Raw genomic sequence first — 15,904 nt, 5'->3', positions numbered from 1 at the left:
AATCTAAATTTTTTAACATTTTGGGCCAATTTTTTTTTTTTTACCATATGTTTGGTAAAAAAAAAAATCACAAAAAGCGTATTTTGATTGGTTTGCGCAAAAGTTATTGCGTTTACTAACAAAGGGAAAGATTTTTGTCGGTTTTTTTTAACGCGTAATGGCGGCGATCTGCAATTTTTTTTTTTGCGGGACTGCAACATTGTGGCGGACAGATCGGACCCTTGACTGACATTTTTGGGGTTACCAGTGACATTACTACAGTAATCAGTGCTATACATATGCATTGTTACTGTAAAATGACAATGGCAGTGAAGGGGTTAACTTTTTTGAGAGGGAGGGGATATGTGTGTCCCTAGGGGTGTGATTCTAACTGTGATTGGCTGTGGCTTGAGGTGTAGGAACAGTGATCAACAGTCCTACATAGTAGAACCGTATGATCACCATTCTTACACAGGGGAGAATGACAAGTGGCTTTGTTTACATTAGCCGCCTGCCTTTCTCCCTTCACGGCAGACGATCGCGAGTGACCGGCAGACATCGGGTCCGCTGGTCACAAGCGCGGGGGGTCAGTGACAGTGCGGGAGCGCGCCTCCGGCGGCGCGCGGGAGCTCCCTAGACCCTCACAGGTTAGCGACGTAGCCCTACGTCGCTTTGCCTGTGAGGGGCTGACCGCCGACGTAAATAGACGTGCGGCGGTCGGCAAGTGGTTAAGGCAGGCTGTGATGCTCCTTATGGGTAACCAGCATCAGACATCAGGGGAGATGGTATCATTACAGTCCCAGTCTGGTATCCTAAGTGGGTTTTTAGGCAATGTCTGCATGGATTGTTGCCCTTGAACAATTTAAACTTTTAAGTTCGGCTTCTTCAGGCGTTTCCAACCAACAGACTCTTAACCATGCAAATGTCAGGAAAATCTTCTCTACCTCTCCCACAGAGAACTTTCCAGATGCAGCTTGTGAATGGCGGGGCTTCCCTCGGATTGTCGGCTGGATCCTGCCCTCAGCACAGGCTGCTTCCCTTTCCGAAGTCCCCCCCCGCCCTGCTGTGCGGAGTTGTTGTCACTGCTCATCACACTGCATCTTTCTGAAGAATGTGTTAAAGCGGAGTTCCAGCCATTTACTCACCTGTCCAACGGTCCAGCGATGCGGCCGCCGGAAGCCTCGATCCTCTCCCTCGGCGCCGGCATCACTGCTGTGGGCACCCGGCTGTTACAGTTTGCGGCTTCACAGCCGGGTACCCACTGCGCATGCGCGAGTCGCGCTGCGCGCCGTGATTGGCCGGCAATCTTCTGGGACCTCTGACGTGTCCCAGAAGATTGCAGGGAGGGAGGGGGAGAGGAGAACTTCCGCTCAGGGCGCTCCGAGCGGAAGTGGGAGCGGGTACCTGTCAAAACTAGGTCCCCGCTCCCCCCCCCCAAAAAATGACATGCCAAATGTGGCATGTCGGGGGGTCAGGACTCCCTAAAGCGGAAGTTCCACTTTTGGGTGGAACTCCGCTTTAAGTTACTGAAGAGGGTGTGGAGGGGCCTGAGAGGAGGAGGAGAGGGAGGGGCCTGAGAGGAGGAGGAGAGGGAGGGCCTGAGAGGAGGAGGAGAGGGAGGGGCCTGAGAGGAGGAGGGGAGAGGGTGGGCCTGAGAGGAGGAGGAGAGGGAGGGGTCTGAGAGGAGGAGGAGAGGGAGGGCCTGAGAGGAGGGTGTGGAGGGGGCCTGAGAGGAGGAGGAGAGGGAGGGGCCTGAGAGGAGGAGGAGAGGGAGGGGCCTGAGAGGAGGAGGAGAGGGAGGGCCTGAGAGGAGGAGGAGACTCAGGAGAGGGAGGGCTGGCTGAGGGAAGCTGCATTCAGGAAATGTCCTTATCTCCCTCAGCACTGTGTGGGATTGAGGAGAGCACAAGAGGTGCTGGGGGAGATCCTGGAGGTGTGTGTTCTCTTATTAACTTTTATTGGGGATTAATTGAGCGCCGATTTTGTTGATTTTTACCTATTTTATGTATGTGGTGATACTATACAGAATTGGCTGCTAATTCTTTTTATTCCCTATCTATACTCTATATCTACCACTCAATTGTATCTATAACATATGGTCAAGCGCATAGGTTTCTTTTCACCCAGTTGTGATTAAATACCACCAAAAGAAAGCTCTATTTGTTTGTAAAAAATGATAAACATTTCATTTGGGTACAGTGTTACATGACCGCGCAATTGTCTTTCAAAGTGCGGCAGCGCTGAAAGCTGAAAATTGGCCTGGTCAGGGGGGGGGGCCGCCCAGAAGAAGCCCAGAAGAAGTCTTTCTTATGATGAAACGTTGGCGATCCCAGACGTAAACGTCCACACGCCCCCCAACGAAGCCGGCTGTTTATCCATATGCTGATCTGGAGACTTGCGGGACGCCGCGGTTAGATCCATGACCGGCACATACTACATGCCTGTTTTTGTCTTTTAAATTGTAAGTAGTTTTTTTAATAAATTTACCTATTGGTTTACGGGATTACGCTATGGGCCTCTATTTCTTTCTACATATGGCTCTACGTTCAATGGAGTAAATGAGAAGTTCCAAGTGTGCCACATACTAATGTGATCGGTTTAACAACATACCGGAAACGGCTGTCGGCTTTGGGAGTTTTTGGAAGCACCCGAGCTTGATATCAGTTGACCTACTGGTTTATTACTAGCTGGGAGAAGCTGTCTCATTAAATTGAGCAGCCACGGAATTTTGGTAAGCTGCTTGTTATACCTGAGCACAAGGGTGTCCCCTTCTCACACTTTTCCCCGGTGTCACTGGAAGAAAGTTATTTTGCACATGGATTCATATCTCTGCATTTAATATTGGGACTATTCATTTGGACACTACCTCCCCCCTTTTTGTTTTCTTTATATGAGCTTTTCAGCAATATAATTGTACACTGATTTCAGCGCTGCACTTTTTGGTTTTATTGCATTTTTTTAATCACTGTTAGTTGATTTTGTGCCAGCTGCTCACTATTGTTCTCAATCATTTTGTCTTTTATCACATCTAGCGCGGAAATTTTTCTTCTTTTTATATTACATATGAAATACTCAGACCAGCCTGTCTGGCACCAACAACCATGCTACGTTCAAAGTCACCAAAATCCCCTTTCTTCCCCATTCTGATGCGCAGTTTGAGCTTCAGCAATTTGCCTTCACCACATCTAGAAGCCTAAATTCATTGAGTTGCTGCCATGTGATTGGCTGATTAGCAATTTGCGTTTACCAAGCAACAGGTGTACCTAATATAGTGGCCGGCAGACTTGTATAAAGTACTCGAAATTTCTACTTGAGTAAAAGTACAAGTGCTCGATCAAAAAGTAGAAGTGGAAGTGGAAGTGCTCGCAGAAAAAGTTAAAGTGGAAGTACTAAAGTATTCAACATTTTTTTTACTTAAGTATTGCAAGTAGTTTTTTCAAAAAAATTGCTACTTAAAGCGTAGTTCCGGGCACAGAAATGATTTTTCAACAATCATACCCCCGGGACAGTCAGGGCTAGCACATTCCACAATGGCTAGCCTCTGATCTGTCCCGGTTCGCACTTACCTTTTAGAAGAAATACTTACTTATAAAATTTCTTCCACAGCGTTGCCATCTCTCTTGTGGGCAGCTGAAGCCGGCGCGGTCCTCTTCTGCATCTTCTTCTCCCAGGATGCGCCTGCACTGGCCCCTCTCGTCACTTCCGGTGCGGCGCCGCATTCCTAAACAGCTTCTGGGCATGCCCAGAAGCTGTTTAGCAGGGGAATGCGGCGTCGCCCGGAAGTGACGAGCGGGGCCGGTGCCATCGCATTGATTCCTGGGAGCGATGACGTTCAGCTCCCAGGAATCATCGCGAGACAGGAAGTGACAGCGGAGCAGCGGCGCTGAGGGAGGAAGTACCCTGAGGTGAGTATTTACGCTCTTCAATTACAAAATGAGTTTTAAAAAAGAAAAACCTAACTATCCAATTCCTATTCAGGTGATGCAGAACTAGCGGACGGGCACAAAATAAAATATCGATTTTGTGCCCGGAACTCCGCTTTAAGTACTAAAAGTAAAAAGTACCAGTAGTTTTGAAGAAAAAATTCTACTCAAGTACTGAAAGTAGAAGTACTGTGTTATGTAGTTATTAAAGAAAGAAGTCAAAAGTTTGAACATCATATTGTTTTTTATTATTTCAAATGATTTATTCAAATGATTAACCTAAAGGACAATCACAATTCCTTAGGCTGTAACTTTTTGTAAACAAAAAACAGATAAAGTCCCTCCCTTCCCCTTTTAAAGCATCCCTCCTTCTCTTCCCTGCCTGTTTTTTTTCTCCACAGCTTATTGGTGCACAAAATCATATATAAACCAATGTGATATACAACAATATATTCCAATAATGAAATAAAGGAAGAGTGTATGAAATCTAAGTCAATAAAAAGTTCAAAATATTGTGAATCTTCCAATATATATATGTGACAAAACAAGATGAATATAATTTCATATCTGCTGTTAATGGGAAAGAACCTCCCAACCAGAGCCGGCCTTAGGTGTTCAAGTGCCCTGTGCGAGCTGATCCTGTGGCGCCCCCACCAGCGCCCTGCATATTTTTTCTTGCACTTTTTTTGCACTTCATTTGACTGTTCTTTTTTATGATCACTACAAACTTAGCCCCCCTTACATTAGAGACCCCCCTTACATCAGAGACCCCCCAACAGAGCCCCCCTTACAACAGAAACCCCCCAACGGAGCCCCCTTACAACAGAAACCCCCCACAGAGGCCCCACTTACATCAGAGACCCCCCACACAGAGCACCCTTACAGCAGAGACCCCCCAGCCCCCACAAAGAGCCCCCTTTACATCAGAGACCCCCACACAGAGCCCCCCTTACATCAAAGACCCCCCACACAGAGCCCCCTTACATCAGAGACCCCCACACAAAGCCCCCCTTACATCAGAGACCCCAACACAGAGCCCCCTTACATCAGAGACCATCCCCACAGAGCCCCCCTTACATCAGAGCCCTCCATAGAGCCCTCCACAGAGCTCCCCTTACATCAGAGCCCCTCCACACAGAGCTCCCCTTACATCAGAGCCCCCCACATCAGAGCCCTCACACACAGAGTCCCCCTTACATCAGAGACCCCCCACACAGAGCCCCCTTACATCAGAGACCCCCACACATAGACCCCTTACATCAGAGACCCCCCACACAGAGCCCCCTTACACCAGAGACCCCCCACACAGAGCCCCCTTACATCAAAGACCCCTCACACAGCGCCCCCTTACATCAGAGACCCCCCACACAGAGCCCCCTTACATCAAAGACCCCCCACACAAAGCCCCCTTTACATCAGAGACCCCCCACACAGAGCCCCCTTACATCAGAGACCCCCCACACAAAGCCCCCTTACTTTAGAGACCCCTCGCACAAAGCCCCCCTTACATCCAGAGACCCCAACACAGAGCCCCCTTACATCAGAGACCATCCCCACAGAGCTCCCCCTACATCAGAGCCCCTCCACACAGAGCTCCCCTTACATCAGAGCCCTCCCACACAGAGCCCCCCTTACAGAGACCCCCCTTACATCAGAGACCCCCCACACAGAGCCCCCTTACATCAGAGACCGCCCACACAAAGCCCCCCCCTTACATCAGAGACCCCCCCCATGTTTCCCTTAACCAAGATGGCCGCCAGTGCCTCGATCGCACTGCGCATGCGCACGTGCCTCTACTGCGCGGCCGCCGGAATCCCCGCCTCCCAGTGCTGAGACGTCAGCGAATGGAGACAAGGAGGGGAGGAGCGGAGTGGCCGAAGGCCGCCACACATGTCAGAGCGCCGAGAGGCGCATGTGGGAGCACTCCACGCCGGCCCAGCGGAAGCCTGGAGCGGAACAACGCTACCCAAATGGCCAGAGACCAGGTACCCATGAAAAAGGGGGGTATCTTTACCTTCGCCTTCCTATAGAAAAGGGGAGGGGGGAAGGCACAATAGGGAGGATAATTGAAAGAGTAGGAGAGAGCAGTAAGGAGGGAAACCAAACAAAAAAGAAAAAGGGAAAGGCAGAGAAAAGTAACGAGTAACGATGCAGCACAAAAAAAAAATATCGGAGTAGAAGTATCGAAATCATTGAAAAAATGTAGTGAAGTAAAAGTAGTAGTAGGAGAAAAAAATTCTACTCTAGGAAAGTACAGATACCGCCTTTCGGTACTTAAGTACAGTACTTAAGTAGTTCTACTTCGTTACTATACATCTCTGGTGGCCGGTGAGTGTAGATCTTTAGTTATCACTTGAGCGATCACCAGCAGGAGGAAGGAGGTCCTGATTCCTCTATATAGATCTTTAGTTATTATTAGAAGGATGGGCAGCAGGAGGAAGGAGGTCTTCATTCCCTATATAGATCTTTAGTGAGACCTCATTTAGAATTCGGTTTCCAGTTCTGGAGACCTCACTTACACAAAGATACTGATAAGATGGAATGAATCCAGAGATGGGCAACAAATAGTGAAAGGTCTGAGGAATAAAGATCGCCATAGATGGGTGGAATTGTGAATGAAAATTCTTTTGTAATCATTATTGGGCCAATCAATGTTCATTCTCCACTGCAATGATGAGAAAATTTTAAGGAGCGGGGTAGAGAATTTTTCTTGAATGAATTCCTAACAGTGTGTGTGGTTTTCGTTTGGTAAAGTTCATTCATTCCAAAATCAAATGTTAAAAGCGAACAAAACCTTTCAAATGACAAACAAATGTTCTGAGAATGTTTATTTGTATGAAGTTTCCTAAGAATTTTTGTTTGAAATTCTATCCATCTATGGCTCGCTTTAAAGAGTAACTCCACTTTTGTTAAGAAAACATTTCCCTCTGGGTGATCTCTGTACATTGCAGGGATTTTACTGAACTTTTTGCAGATTCTTACCTTTTGTTGTTCTGAAGAAATCAGTGTGTTTGTCTGTGCCCATGTGCAGAATGAATCTGTATGGGAGTGATTTTATAATTATCAAGCAGCTGCTGCACCTGCAGGGTTATAATGAGGAAAGCAGCAGGGTCTGCATCCCTTTAGACCTGATTTCCCTTTGGAAGTATTTCACCAAGAATTATATTTTTGTTGCAGGGGATGCCCAAAATCTGACTTGCATCTTAATGCAGACTTCTGGGAAAATCAGTGAGCCAATCGCACAAGCAGGAAATGACATTTCCGGGGGACGTTCTGTTCTGTCTTTCTCTCTCCTGACCTTCCTTCTACCCAGGCGGCCATATTGCATTTTACAGAAAATTACAGCGGCTGCAGATTGAAAAGAAAGGTAATATTTAATAACATTCAATTACAATATGATTTGTGTCCCAATTGTATACGCTATATTATTTTTGTATTTGCTAATTTTTCTCCCACAAAAGTGTAGTTACACTTTAACTTTTAAACTTAGTATGTATAGTTTTGAGGTAAGAAGGAAAAGGGGGGACACGACTGAAACCTCTAAAAACATTAAAGGCTCTTTCACACCCACAGCACTCTCTACTACCCCTACTACTACACTACTCTACTACCCCTCTGAAAAAGCGGTCTGCAGTGGATTGTTTTTCAGAGGGTGGTAGAGCAGCAGCTGTCATGCATTCAGTAGGTGATACTGCCACCTTCTGAGTGCCCTTTTTCGGACAGCCAAAATGGGATTTCCTATGTAAATATCATGGTCCAAAGTTTCAGAACTCCTGATTCACTTAAATGGAATACATTTGGTGGTAATACTGCCCGACGAATGTGACATGGGGGATCATCTTTGCCATGGTCGTGAAGTACCACAGTCGCTGCATGTGGAAGACCCCCAAATGGTTGCATATTATCTTTAAATTGTATGATCAGGGGGCATTAAAACCACAGCTCATCTGCTTGTTTTTACCACCACTTGGTCGCCCATGTGGACAAGGCCTAGGGGGGTGAATACAGTTGGTTCATGAGGGCAGGATTTTTGATATGAAGCTGGAATCAAGAACACAGGGACATGATCCCAAACTAGCAAAAGGGAAGTTCAAAACGAACCTCAAAAGGAGAAGTTTGGGAATTGAAACAAATATTCATACTCACATCTATGGCTGCAACATCGCTGTCACCCTGCAATCGTCCCCCTCCAGCTGTAACACCGAGAACTGAGCAATCAATGACCACTGATTGCTGAGATTGCAGTCTTCTCAGAGTAGAGAGAGGTGACTGTCAATCACCTGCTCTTCACTTTGCCCCTCTGGCCCTGATTACTGGAGCCAGCTGTTAATCAGGCAGCTGGGAGGATCCCAACAATATGGTCGGGATTCCTACAAAGCCTGTAGAAGTTGTGTGACATTTTAGCTCACTGAAAACTAATTCTGGGTCAAAGGAGAGCTCAAGTAAGTAAGTGCACTTCTGTGACCCACAAGAGAAGTATGGCCAATAAAGCTTTGGCCATATTACTTTTTTAAAAGTATAGGTTTAGCAAAAATAGCAAAGCTAGAGTGTCAGCCAGCAATAAGGGAATTCGGATCTTCACTGCATCTGAGCACCACAAACCAAAAACACTGTTTAATTTATTTTTATTATTCAAAGCAACCTCCCCCATCCATCCATGTCTCCAAGCTTTATTATCATGAGAAATCTCTTTGAAAAACACTCCATAGCATTTCTGGCTGTGGCCATCTTGAGTAAGGGCAAATGATTCTTGGAGCATTTACTTCCTGCCCTTAACTCAAGTATGCATGCAGGAGAGTGCTTAGCTGAGAAAACCCCTCCTCCCCTCCTGGAGACTCCTGGAATGTATGACATCATTTGCCTAGGCAGGAAACCAGGAAGTAACTGAAGAAACATAAAAAACAAGTTTAACCAGTTCTGGACCGGAAGGATTTACCCCCTTAATGAGCAGGCCATTTTTTGTTATTCGGCACTGCGTTATTTTAACGGATAATTGCGTGGTCGTGCGACGCTGTTATCAAATAAAATTGATGTCCTTTTTTTCTCCACAAATAGAGCTTTCTTTTGGTGGTATTTGATCACCTGTGTAATTTTCATTTTATGCACTATAAACTAAAAAAGAGCAATAATTTAGAAACAATATTTTTTACATTCTGCTATATAACATTCCCAAAAAAAAGTAAAAATCATATTTTTTCATCATTTTAATTTGTTTTCTGCTACATATTTTTGGTAACAAAAATTGCAATAAGCGTATTTTGATTGTCTTCCGCAAAAGATATCGCATCTACAAACTAGGGTGAAGATTTGTCATTTTTTTATTTTTATTTTTTCTTACTAGTAATGGCTGCGATCAGTGATTGGACAGATCGGACCCCTAACTGACATTTTTGACACTTTTGGGGGGACCAGTGACCTTACTACAGTACTCAGTGCTAACAAATATGCACTGTTACTGTAATAATGACACTGGCAGGGAAGGGGTTAACACACTGGGTGATCAAAGGGTTAAATGTAAGCCTAGGGGAGTGTTTCTAACTGTATGGGGCGGGGCTTGTGAAATGATCACAGAGACCTGTGTTCCTATATAGAAGGATCACAGGCACCCTGATCATTCCAGAGAGAACGGTCAGCTGTTGTAAACACAGCTGACCGTTCTTCTCTCTCAGCGGTCTGCCCCGTGAATCGGAGTCTCCACTGCCGAGAGGGGGCAGGAGCTCGCCGGTGCACGCTCGCCCCCTAGCAGCAGGTGTATGACCGATGTAATTCTACGTCGGATCTCGCAGTAAATATGATGTACTTTCCTACCTATTTTCTAATGCTAGAAGCATGAGGATTACAACTAATGTTGATTGGGAAAGCGAAGTTCCACTTTTAGGTCCCTTTCACACTTGTGCGACTTTTCCTGCGACTTGGGACTCTAAAGTCACATAATAAGTTGTTTCCAAGGAGAATAGTTCATATCTGTGCGCCTTCAAGTTGCAACGACTTCAGAGTAGTCCCTGCACTACTTTAGTAAAACTTTGATGCGTTTTGAGGTCCATAGACCTCAAGATTACTCAGGAATTGTTTCAAATCCAGTCAAAATCGCGGCCAATAAATTGTTTCAAAATCACATGAATTTTAGATCGCACAAGTGTGAAAGGGGCCTAACCACCTGAGCACCAGCCTGCAAAGTCCTTTCATTACCAGACAAGTTTTCAGTTTTCTGTGCTGGGTTACTCGGTCACACAACACTGTACCCAAATAATCAATTTCCTGAAACAGATAGAGATTTTATTTGGTGGTATTTAATAACTGCTGATTTTTATTCTATTTATTTTTTACTACATATAGGAAAACAGACCAAAAAAATTGAAAAAAAACCCCAACGATTTTCCATTCTTTCTGTAGCACTCACTCCCATAGGAGTTACTGGATTTGTTGTGCCTTTCCCCCACACAGCCAGGCAACAGGAATTTTCACACTTTCCTCACAGGACCAATAAACAGGGGTTTTGGTTTTGTTTATTTAGGGTATACCTTGGATAGGGAATAAGGATACAAAGGATGCCCAAACATGAATAAACTCTTGAGAAATTCTGCTGGCCACCCGGGGGAGTGATGGTGCAGCTAAAATAGCAACCAAAAATTCCACACTGAAGATGCAGGTTCTGCTCTTTGCAGGAATACCAAAGAACCTGGCTACTGCTGTTCCAAGCTAGAGATATGGGGTTGCTTCTAGTTGCTTTGCACTGGCTCTAAGCTGTCCTCTGGTCCTGGACATTGCAACCTTACTGTCCTCTCTGTACAGGGTTGGGATAAAGTGAAATGGAAGTTACTCAATCAGTCCCTTTAGTGCTTCCTGGAATCCAAGAAGCTGCTGTATGGGCACACTGCTATACAGGCTGGGTTTCAGGATGTCTTCAGCTAAGCCTAGGTGAGGCTGGTAAAGGGTGTGAGGCTTCCAGCTTCTGCTCTTCTCCCCTCTATCTCTCTCCTCATCTCCCTTCTGCCCAGGGGCAGAGCCAGAGGCGTAACTAGAACCTTCAGGGCCCCAGTGTAAGAAACCATGAAGGGCCCCCCGGACCCCTGGCCAGAGCCCTTCCCTTCAAGCCTGGGGCTATTCCCACTGATCCTGGGGCCCTTTATTCTGGTTGCGGGGCCTTTTATTATAGTCCCGCAGTGGGACCCTTTCACAAGTTCTGCAGTGGGCCCCCTTAATGCCATCTTCGGGCCTCCCACGGTGGTGGAATGTTAGGGCCCAATTGAAAGTGTGACCTTTGCGATCCTGGAAGTTCACCCAATGGTGTCAGTAGTTTTTATTTTTTGGTATTTTAATTGTATTATTTTTTATAATTTTATTTATTTTATTTTATTTTTTACAATATCATTGACTATGATGTCCATTTAGAAAAGTGAGGAGCTGGTAAATTACATATTTACCGACCCCTTCCTGGTTCTCTATTGTGACACATCCCCTGCAGCAGCCGGCAGGAGAAGGTAGGGAGCACAATGGGGGGGCAGCACAGTGGGGGGACCAGGGGAGCACACAGGGGCCCATAGACAGCAGAACACGAGTGAACTGGATAGGAGGAGTGGCGGGGGTAGCAGACAAAGGAACCAATCTCCTCCTGCAGCTACAGGAGGAAAAACAAGGAGAATGGTTCCTTTGTCTGCTGCCCCCGCCATTCCTCCTATCCAGGTGTTCAGGGGAGCTGCACAGGCCCCCTGGAGCATGGGGCCCGGTTGCAATTGCACCCCCTGCAACCCCTGTAGTTACGCCCCTGGGCAGAGCCACCCTAGCATACGGGGGGGGGGGATGGGGGTGACAGCGCCACAGCCTTGAAGCACTGCACAGTCTAAAAACAAATGAACCCACGCTCCTCCGCCTACAGAGGAGCCAAACTAAATTTACTTACAGTAACACTGAGGCTACATTTCTGTTGTAAAAACATATCAAATAAAAATGCCAGGACAGCAAGAAAACCCCTTTTTGGAAAGTAGACACCCCAAGGTGACCTCATTTTTTGTCACAGCCTTCCATAGACTTTGATAGGCTGCCTGGTGCGAGGCTGGAGGCTTCACCTGTCCCTCCCCAGCTCACTAAAGTGATAAGGATACACTGCAACTGAATTCTCTTGTGTGCAAGAGGCCAAAAGCTGAACTCAGGCAATATAACAAACACAATGTAATGTGTCTGTGTAATCATTAATACATCATTTGATTTAATACAAGCAGTATAAGGACCTGGGTACGATCTGGTATCAGCCTCTTGCAATCTCTGTCCAGCAGGGATAGTGTGAGAGGAAGAAGCAGCATATGGTGTCAATCAGTCCATGTGCAGACAAGAAGCATGCTGATAGGAAAAAGCCTGCTATTCTTCAGAAATGGCTTTGGGACTCAGAACTTTCTCTATCAAACTCGCAGCCAGATGGTGTTAAAGACATTATAAAGCTGCCTACTTGCACCATGTGTTTTTCACATAAAACGTGCATTGATCATTTTGTTTCATGGTGTCACTTGTTGCCCTGTATGCAAAAGCCTACAGTTGTATTCAAAATTATTCAACCCCCAATGCTGTAAAGGGTTTTAGGGAATTTAGTGTACATTTGTAATTGTATTCAGAATGAAATCCTACAAGGACTTCTTAAAGAACCATATGCAACTAAAATGACATCAATTGGTTTTGTAATAAAGTAGTAAATGTTTCTTTTGTGAATTCTTCATTGACACAATTATTCAACCCCTTAAAGACTACCACTCTGAAGAACAGAGGTTCATTGAAGTATTTTCAATCAGGTATTGAAAACACCTGTGGATGTCAGGGAGCAGCAATAAAGCCTAATAAGCACCAATTAGGCAGCTTTAAAATGACTGTGATACTCAGCTCCTTCTAGACCGGCGGTCACTAAATGGCGGCCCACGGTCCATTGGCGGCCCGCGCGATGCTTCCGCCCGGACCGCGAGCCCGCTACCTAGGTAGAGACCTTCCCCTCCTCGCTGCGGCTCCCTGGCTCCCTCGCAGCCGGTGTCCTGTTGGGCTGCGAGTAGGGGGCATGACGTCACGCGCGCGTCCCGCCCCCTGCTCCTGACTGCGGCTCCCTCACACTCGGGCAGCGAGCTAGGGCGTGACACTATGTGCACGCCCCGCCCCCCTGTTCGCGGCTTTTGGCTCAGCTCCTGGCTGCAGTTCAGGACTTCAGGTATGTGGAGCACATTTTAGGGGAGAATAGCTGCACAAGCATTAGTGTGCAGACTGGCATATTTTGCCATATTTTGCCATATTTTGTTCTGCTCATTAAAGTGCCCCATAAAAAAAAAAAATGTGCCCAACAGAGTGCTCCCTTGACATAAAATGTGCCCATCAGCGTGCCCCTTATTTTATGCTAAGGGACATGCTGATGGGCATATTTTATGTTAAGGGGCACTTTGATGGGCATATTTTATTGTTAAGGGGCACTCTGATGGGCATATTTTATGTTAAGGGGCACGCTAATGGGCATATTTTATGTTAAGAGCAACGCTGATTTAAATGTTTTGTTTTGCCCATCAGAGTGCCCCCTAACATAAAATGTGCCCATCAGCGTGCCCCCTAACATAAAATGTGCCCATCAGCGTGCCCCCTAACATAAAATATGCCCATCAGCGTGCCCCTTATTTTATGTTAAGGGTCACGCTGATGGGTATATTTTATGCTAAGGGGCACGCTGATGGGCATATTTTATGTTAAGGGACACTCTAATGGGCATATTTTATGTTAAGAGCAATGCTGATTTACACGTTTTGTTTTGCCCATCAGAGTGCCCCTTAACATAAAATGTGCCCCTCAGAGTGCCCCCTAACATAAAATATGTCCATCAGAGTGCCCCCCTAACATAAAATATGCCCATCAGCTTGCCCCTTATTTTATGTTAATGGTCACGCTGATGGGAATATTTTATGTTAAGGGGCACTCTGATGGGCATATTTTATGTTAAGGGGCATGCTGATGTGCATATTTATGCTGTGGTACACACTGATGGGCATATTTTATGTTAAGGGGCACTCTGATCGACATATTAATGCTATGGGGCACACTGATTTGATAAGACATACGGTGACTACAATCTTTCTGAGTCAGCACCGACTTGAGATTCGGACCTCGGCCCAATGAAAATTTTAGCAACCGGACCTCCTTGAATTTTAATTCATTACCCCTGTTCTAGACATTTACTGGTGTGGTTACAAACATGGTGAAGTCAAGAGAATGGTCCAGGAAGACAAGAGAAGAGGTGATTACTCTTCACAGGAAGGGCAATGGCTATAAGAAGATTGCAAAGATGTTAAACATACCAAGAGACACCATAGGAAGCATCATTCGCAAATTCAAGGCAAAGGGCACTGTTGAAACGCTACCTGGTCGTGGCAGAAAGAAGATGCTGACTTTGACTGCTGTGCGCTACCTGAAGCGTAGAGTGGAGAAAAGTCCCCGTGTGACTGCTGAGGAACTGAGAAAAGATTTGTCAGATGTGGGTACTGAAGTTTCCACTCAGACAATACGGCGCACACTGCGTAATGAAGGCCTCCATGCCAGAACTCCCAGGCGCACCCCCTTGCTGTCTCCAAAGAATAAGAAGAATCGACTGCAGTATGCCAAAAGTCATGTGGACAAACCACAGAAGTTTTGGGATAGTGTTCTGTGGACTGATGAAACAAAATTAGAACTGTTTGGGCCCATGGATCAACGCTATGTTTGGAGGAGGAAGAACAAGGCCTATGAAGAAAAGAACACCTTGCCTACTGTAAAGCATGGCGGGGGGTCAATCATGCTTTGGGGCTGTTTTGCTTCTGCAGGTACAGGGAAGCTTCAGCGTGTGCAAGGTACCATGAATTCTCTTCAGTACCAGGAGATATTGGATGACAATGTAATGCAATCCGTCACAAACCATAGGCTTGGAAGACATTGGACCTTTCAACAGGACAATGATCCCAAGCATACCTCCAAGTCCACTAGAGCATGGTTGCAGATTAAAGGCTGGAACATTTTGGAGTGGCCATCACAGTCACCAGACTTAAATCCGATTGAGAACCTCTGGTGGGACTTAAAGAAAGCAGTTGCCTAAGAATGTGACTGAACTGGAGGCTTTTGCCCATGACGAATGGGTGAAGATACCTGTAGATCGCTGCAAGACACTTGTGTCAAGCTATGCTTCACGTTTAAAAGCTGTTAAAACTGTAAAAGGATGTTGTACTAAGTACTAAGATTGAATGTCACTTGGGGGTTGAATAAAACTGATAATGATGTGAGCACAGAAAAGACATTTGTGGTTATTTCATTATAAATGTTATTTTATATTTGTCTGACCTACACGTGCCTCTTTGATTTAATTGTAAGCAGGATGACTGAATGATCAAAATCAATGTCAAACTGGCCAAAACAATCAATTGCAGTGGGGGTTGAATCATTTTGGACACAACTGTATATATAGTGGCTGGAGGAGCAAGTTGTATGCCTTGGTGCCTGCTGTCCATCTTCAAAACCCCCCTCACCAGGTGGCGTATCTGAGTGACTGGGCTGCTGCAGGGTCTGGGCTGTATGTGTCTGCTCGCTCCCCTGCAGCCACTGCAGAGAGAAACAGAGGTTGCAGCAGTGGCTCTGTGTGCAGAATCCCCCCCCCCCCCCACTGCCTCCTGGCAGCAGTGGTCTCAACCCAATCAGCGGCAAGAAGACTTGGGCAAATTGCAGGGAGCAAGACAGAGCAGAACAGAGCAAGAGGACCTGTGACCCAGTGTTGTTTGATCAAACTAGAGGACAGAGAGAGAGAATGAGCCACTGGATGGAAAGCCCATTGCTGTGCTGAGGACCAGAGAAGCCCCAGGCAACCCAGAAAACGGACATCTAACTGAAAGCACCACTGCTGCTGTGTCTGTTGAGAGGGCCCTGGGGCCATGATGGTTGCCACTATAGAATGAGCCCTAAGGAACTAATTACACAGTTGATTTATAGATCTATTACTGCCTGGAGGCATTAATGTGACTGTT

The 15,904-nt window shown here is 46.1% G+C and overlaps 1 protein-coding gene across 1 annotated transcript in view; it reads right to left on the bottom strand.

Moving 5' to 3' along the window:
* The window catches only part of LOC309559451 (class I histocompatibility antigen, F10 alpha chain-like), a 751,751-nt gene that overhangs the window by 420,849 nt on the left and 314,998 nt on the right, over positions 1-15,904 (bottom strand). The gene's annotated exons all lie outside the window — the stretch shown is intronic.

The sequence above is a fragment of the Pelophylax lessonae genome, assembly GCF_965119305.1.
Source record: "Pelophylax lessonae genome assembly, chromosome: 7".
NCBI classification, from domain to species: Eukaryota; Metazoa; Chordata; class Amphibia; order Anura; family Ranidae; genus Pelophylax; species Pelophylax lessonae.
The sequence above is the reverse complement of the archived record's forward strand: the minus strand, read 5'-3'. Positions and strand labels throughout refer to the sequence as shown.